This window comes from Chiloscyllium punctatum, unplaced genomic scaffold (assembly GCF_047496795.1).
Source record: "Chiloscyllium punctatum isolate Juve2018m unplaced genomic scaffold, sChiPun1.3 scaffold_210, whole genome shotgun sequence".
Classification (NCBI taxonomy): Eukaryota; Metazoa; Chordata; class Chondrichthyes; order Orectolobiformes; family Hemiscylliidae; genus Chiloscyllium; species Chiloscyllium punctatum.
Window position 1 is genome coordinate 246,575 of NW_027309944.1, and position 7,082 is coordinate 253,656.

Here is a 7,082-nt window from a genome sequence, read left to right on the forward strand (position 1 = left end):
ACAAGGGATTCCAACTCCTTATTAAACCACGGCTCCCTCACACGACCCTTTCCTCCCTGCCTGATAGGTACATACTTATCAAGGACACTCAATAGTTGCTCCTTGAACAAGTTCCACATATCAATTACGCTGTTGCCTTGGTATCTATTTTTCCAATCCACACATCCTAAGGCATGCCTCAACGCATCATAATTTCCCTGCCCCCAGCTATAACTCTTGCCCTGTAGTACACACTTATCCCTCTCCATCACTAGAGTAAAAATCACCGAATTGTGGTTACTGTCCCCAAAGTGCTCACCTACCTCTAGTTCTAATACCTGGCCTGGTTCGTTACCCAGAACCAAATCCAGTATGGCCTCACCTCTTGTTGGCTTATCTACATATTGTGTCAGGAAACTCTCCTGCACACATTGCACAAACACTGACCCATCTAACGAACTTGAGCTATAGCTTTCCCAATCAATATCAGGAAAGTTAAAGTCTCCCATAACAATCACCCTCTTCCTGTCACTCTTCTCTTGAATCATCTTCGCAATCCTTTCTTCAACGATTCTAGGACTATTAGGAGGCCTGTAAAAGACTCCTAACAGGGTGACCTCACCTCTCCTATTCCTAACCTCAACCCAAACTACCTCAGATGGCAAATCTTCGTCCATCTTCCTTTCCACCGCTGTAATACTATCTTTGACAAGCAAAGCCACACACCCCCCCTTTTAGCCCCACCTCTGACCCTACTAAAACATTTAAACCCTGGAACGTGCAACAGTCAATCCTGTCCCTGATCTAGCCATGTCTCCGTAATAGCCACAACATCGAAGTCCCAGGTACCAACCCACGCTGCAAGTTCACCAACCTTATTTCGTATACTTCTGGCATTAAAGTATACACACTTCAAGCCACTATTCTGTTTACAGGAACCCTCCTTTAAGATTGATGCCATATTCCTAACCTCCCTACACTCCAGGTCCTGCACCCTAAAGCTACAGTCTGGGTTCCCATGCCCCTGCAGAGTTAGTTTAAACCCCCCCCCCCCACCAAGTGCACTAGCAAACGTTCCCCCAAGGATACTGGTGCCCCTCAGGTTCAGGTGCAGACCATCCTGTTTATAGAGGTCCCACCTTCCCCAGAAAGAACCCCAGTTATCCAAGTACCGAAATCCCTCCCTCCTGCACCATTCCTGTAGCCACGCATTTAACTGTTCTCTCTCCCTATTCCTCGACTCTCTATCACGTGGCACGGGTAACAAACCAGAGACAACAACTCTATTCGTTCTAACTCTGAGCTTCCAACCTAGCTCCCTAAAAGCATGTCTAACATCCTCAGCACTCCTCCTACCTATGTCATTGGTGCCAATATGGACCACGACTTCAGGCTGCTCCCCCTCCCCCTTAAGGACCCGGAAAACACGATCAGAGACATCACGTACCCTTGAACCTGGGAGGCAACATACCAAACGTGAGTCTCTCTCGTTCCCACAAAACCGCCTATCTGTGCCCCGAACTATCGAGTTCCCAATTATTATTGCTCTGCTCTTCTCCACCCTTCCCTTCTGAGTAGCGGGGACAGGCTCCGTGCCAGAGGCTTGAGCCCCGTCACTTACCCCTGGTAAGTCGTCCCCCCCACAAGTATCCAAAACGGTATACTTGTTCTTGAGGGGAACGACTGCAGGGGGTCCCTGCACTGGCTGCTTCCTCCCAGTCCCCCTCACTGTCACCCATCTATCTGCCATCTTTGGAGTTACTACTTCCCTATAGCTCCGATCTATGACCCCCTCTGCCTCCCGAATGATCCGAAGTTCATCCAACTCCAGCTCCAGTTCCCTAACACGGTCTTGGAGGAGCTGGAGATGGGTGCACTTCCTGCAAGTGTAATTAGCAGGGACGTCCATGGCATCCCTCACCTCATACATGTTGCAGGAGGAACATTGCACTGCCTTCACTGCCATCCCTCTAAATCTAAACTTTATTTTAAAACAAAACTGGGTCTAAAGAATACAACAAGCAAAATTCAGCACTTACCTACTTACCACAACGGAGCTTATTATTAGGTTAGAGGAGGAGGGCGGGTGGGAGGCACTACCTCCGTAGTGCCTCGGGTTCTTCAGCGGCGCGCTTTTAAAGGGGAAACAAACCTACCCAGGTAAGCTTACGCTCTACCTGCTTCCGGGTCTCGGCTACCTCTCTGGTCGTCGTCACTTCCCCCTGCTGCTCCCGCTCTTTCTGTGAAGAGAGAGTGAAAAAAAGCACCGCTGCCCGCTACCGGTAAGTACTTTTAAAACAAACAGTCTTACCTTCAGCGGCGCGCTTTTAAAGGGGAAATAAACCTACCCAGGTAAGCTTACGCTCTACCTGCTTCCGGGTCTCGGCTACCTCTCTGGTCGTCGTCACTTCCCCCTGCTGCTCCCGCTCTTTCTGTGAAGAGAGAGTGAAAAAAAGCACCGCTGCCCGCTACCGGTAAGTACTTTTAAAACAAACAGTTTTACCTTCAGCGGCGCGCTTTTAAAGGGGAAACAAACCTACCCAGGTAAGCTTACGCTCGACCTGCTTCCGGGTCTCGGCTACCTCTCTGGTCGTCGTCACTTCCCCCTGCTGCTCCCGCTCTTTCTGTGAAGAGAGAGTGAAAAAAAGCACCGCTGCCCGCTACCGGTAAGTACTTTTAAAACAAACAGTCTTACCTTCAGCGGCGCGCTTTTAAAGGGGAAACAAACCTACCCAGGTAAGCTTACGCTCTACCTGCTTCCGGGTCTCGGCTACCTCTCTGGTCGTCGTCACTTCCCCCTGCTGCTCCCGCTCTTTCTGTGAAGAGAGAGTGAAAAAAAGCACCGCTGCCCGCTACCGGTAAGTACTTTTAAAACAAACAGTCTTACCTTCAGCGGCGCGCTTTTAAAGGGGAAACAAACCTACCCAGGTAAGCTTACGCTCTACCTGCTTCCGGGTCTCGGCTACCTCTCTGGTCGTCGTCACTTCCCCCTGCTGCTCCCGCTCTTTCTGTGAAGAGAGAGTGAAAAAAAGCACCGCTGCCCGCTACCGGTAAGTACTTTTAAAACAAACAGTCTTACCTTGAGCGGCGCGCTTTTAAAGGGGAAACAAACCTACCCAGGTAAGCTTACGCTCTACCTGCTTCCGGGTCTCGGCTACCTCTCTGGTCGTCGTCACTTCCCCCTGCTGCTCCCGCTCTTTCTGTGAAGAGAGAGTGAAAAAAAGCACCGCTGCCCGCTACCGGTAAGTACTTTTAAAACAAACAGTCTTACCTTCAGCGGCGCGCTTTTAAAGGGGAAACAAACCTACCCAGGTAAGCTTACGCTCTACCTGCTTCCGGGTCTCGGCTACCTCTCTGGTCGTCGTCACTTCCCCCTGCTGCTCCCTCTCTTTCTGTGAAGAGAGAGTGAAAAAAAACACCGCTGCCCGTTACCGGTAAGTACTTTTAAAACAAACAGTCTTACCTTAGCTGCTGCTCGCACTCCAAAGGCGGAGGAATCCCCAGTTCTGAATGAAAAGCATCCCAGGCTGCTGTGCGAGGCAAGGGAGGAGATTGCTAGAGCCCTGGTGGATATATTTAATGCTTTGCTGGCCACAGTTGAAGTGCAGAATGACTGGAAGTTAGCTAATATGCTTCAGTTGTTCAGGAAGTGCAGCAGGGATAGGCCAGGTAATTACAGAACAGATAGTCTGACATCAGTGGGAGGGACATTTTTGGGAACAATTCTGAGGGTTAGGATGAATCAACACTGGAAAGGCAGGGATCAACTTGGCTGCATCATCTCAGATTTGGTAGAAGAAGATGCCGCCTCAGGAATTCAGTTGAATTTTTTGAAATGGCCTCTCAAAATGTTGAGGAGAGCAGTGCCGACGATGTGGGTTACATGGAGATCAGTAAGGTCTTGGACAATGTCCCATATGGAAGGCTGGTCCAAAAGGGAAGAGACCATGGAATCCAAGGCAAGTTGGCAAATTAAATCCGCAACTGGTGGAGGCCTGTTTTTGTATTTGGAAGCATTTCACCAGCTGGTGTACCACAGGGACCTGTGCAGGAGCCATTGCTGGTTATTATGTGTATTAATGACTTGGATGCAAAAGCAGAAGGTATCATTGGAAGGTTTGCAGATGACATAAAAGGTGAGTGTGTTGTTGACCGTCAGGAGGATGGTCTCAGGCTCCAGTCTAAAATCGATCAGATGATAAACTGAGCAGAGTAAACTCAAATGTAGTTTACTTCTGATCAGTGTGAGGTCAAATCCTGTGGAAGGTATGATAAGCGAAGTATAGACAGAATGCACAGAAGTCCTTGTGGAGTATTGAGTAACACATGGGTCTTGGTGTCCAAGTCCATAGATCCCTGAAGGTGTAAGCACAGATAGACCGGGTGTGGAAGGCACCTGAACTGGGAGCGGGACGGTGATCCATATCTTGATGGGGTGAATTGCTGGAGCTGCTCGAGAAGGTTTAAACTAGTCTGGCAGAGCTGTAGATCCCTCACCAGTTAAGGCAGATGAACCAGAGCACGCGTAGGGTCCTGGGAATGGGATATAATAGGTATTGTAGAATTGCACAAAAGATGGACTGGCAGCAGCTCATTGTTCCATGGAACAGATGCTATAGGAAGAATGGAACAGGAGGCAGAAGAGGAGCAGCGGTGATGGGTTTCATTAGTGGAAAAATCACAGCAGTATTTCGAGAGAATATTCACACGGAATCACCCAATTAAACAGTATTAGTGGAACTGAGGAAAAAAAATTATCAGTTTGCTATGATTGTACTGGAATTGTACTACAGCGGTAGGCAGTGGGAGATGGAGCAGCAAATCTGTCAGAAGATCTTTGATATGTGTTAGAATAAGAGATATGTGTTGTAATCGTAGGGGATTTCAACCTTTCCAAACCTGGACTGGGATTGCTACCGTAAACAAATATTTGGATGGAAGGAATTTGTTAAGTGCGTTCCAGAAACTCCCAGTCAATATGTAAACGGCCCGACTGGAGAATGGGGCTAAACCTGCCCGCCCCTTGGTAAACAAAGTAGGGAACAGGACTGAGGTGTTCGTGGGGGAGCAATTTGGAAAGTCACCACAATTAGTTTGGAAATAGCTTTGGTAAATCACAGGCCTGGTCCACAAGTTCAAGTTAGAAAATGGAGCAAGACCAGTCTTGATGGTATTAAAAATGATGATTTTAAAAGGTGGAAGCCATTTGCAGGTAAAGGGAAGTCTAGCAAGTGGGAATATTTTAAATGGGAAATAAAATGCATGTTCCCGTTTGTGCGCAGCTCTATGTTGACAGAATTAGGAAACACTGGCTGACTGTTCATGCTCTGGCGAATAAGAAGGGGGCACATGTCAGGGAGAGCCAGCTGGATCAAGGGAATCCCTGAGAATCACAGGGGCTCCACGAATACACTTTGGATAGAAATCAGGAATGCAAAAAGTGTCTTGAGATAGCTTTGGCAGATAAGGTTAAGGAGAATCCAAAAAGAGTTCACACATGTTTTAAGAGCAAAAGAAAAGCGAGGGACAAAACCAGTATCCATAATGATCAACGAAGCCAACGGTGTGTGAAACCACGTGATCGGAAACAAATATTTCACTTTGGAACTTACTGTGGATAAAGACTGAGGAGCTCTGGGAACTAAACAGTGTTTGGCTTTACCATTTCTGGAATACTGTGTGCAATTCTGGTCTCAGTGTCATCGGAAGGATGCTGTGGAACTTGAAAAGGTTCAGAAAAAAATGAGCAAAGATGTTGCCAGGGGTGGAGAGTTTGAGCTACAGGGAAATACTTAATTAACTGGTGCGATTCTCACTGGAACATGGGAGGCTGAGGAGTTATCTTATTACGTTTTTTTTTTAAATCATGATGGGCGTCGATAGGTAAATAGTCAAGACATTTTCTCCCGACTTGGGAAGTCCAAACTACAGGGCGTAGCCTTAAACTGTGAATGGAACTGTTTAAAGGGACCTAAGAGACAGCTGGTTCCCATAGAGGGTGGCATATGTATGGAATAAGTTGCCAGAGGAAGTAATGGAGGCTGGTACAGCTTTAACAGGCATCTGGATGGGTATGTGAACAGAGAGGGTTTATAGGTATTTTGGCAAAATTCTGGCAAATGGCACTAGAAACGTCATGCAGGCGTTGGTACGAAGGGTCTGTTTCCATGCTGTCCATCTTTATGATTCTATGTTATGAAATGAGTCCACATTATAGAAGAGGAGGTGTTGCAGGCTGGAAACCCAAAGTTAGATCAATCCCCAGAACTGATCCAGAGTAGCTCAGGATTATTGGGAAGCTGGGAAAGAGATTGCGGCAAGATGATCAAAGATATTTGCACCATTGACACCATGTACATGCGTCATGAAGACTGGAGGGTGGAATAGTGGACAGTGAAGGAGGTTTGCTAACATTACAAAGGGATATTGAGGATATGGGTGAAATGCCCGAAAAACCTTGGATGGAGTTCAATCTGAATGAATGTGAGGTAATGCAATTGATACAACAAACAAGGGTAGATCCTATTTAATAAATGGCAGGACCTTCGGTAGTATTGTAAACAGAGACACCTCGGGGTTCAGGTATATAATTCTTCGAAGTGTACGACATCGAGAGACAGGATGGTTATGAAGGTGCTGCAATACTTTGTTTCGTTGCTTAGTCCTTTGGGTATAGGAGATGGGAAGTCACGTTTCGATTGTACAGGCCATTGGTGAGGCCTCTTCTGGAATAGTGTGTCCATTTCTGGTCTCCCAGTTATAGGAAAGATATTATTAAGCTGGAGTGTGTTCAGATGAGATGTACCAGGATGCTGCTGGGTGTGGAAGATTTCAGTAGTAAAAAAGGGCTGGATAGACTAGAATTTTTCATTGAATCTGAATGTTGAGAGGCGACCTGATAGAAGTTAATACAATAATGAGGGAGATAGATATAGTTATCTTTTACCGTGGACAGGGGAGTTTCAAAACGGTGTACATTTTTACGTTTAGATGAGAGACATTAAAAAGAAAGACGTGAGGGGCAAATTGTTGCACAGTGGGAGGTCTGCATGTGGAATTAATTTTGCGAACAAGGGGTGAATGTCAGGTCGATTACACTGTTG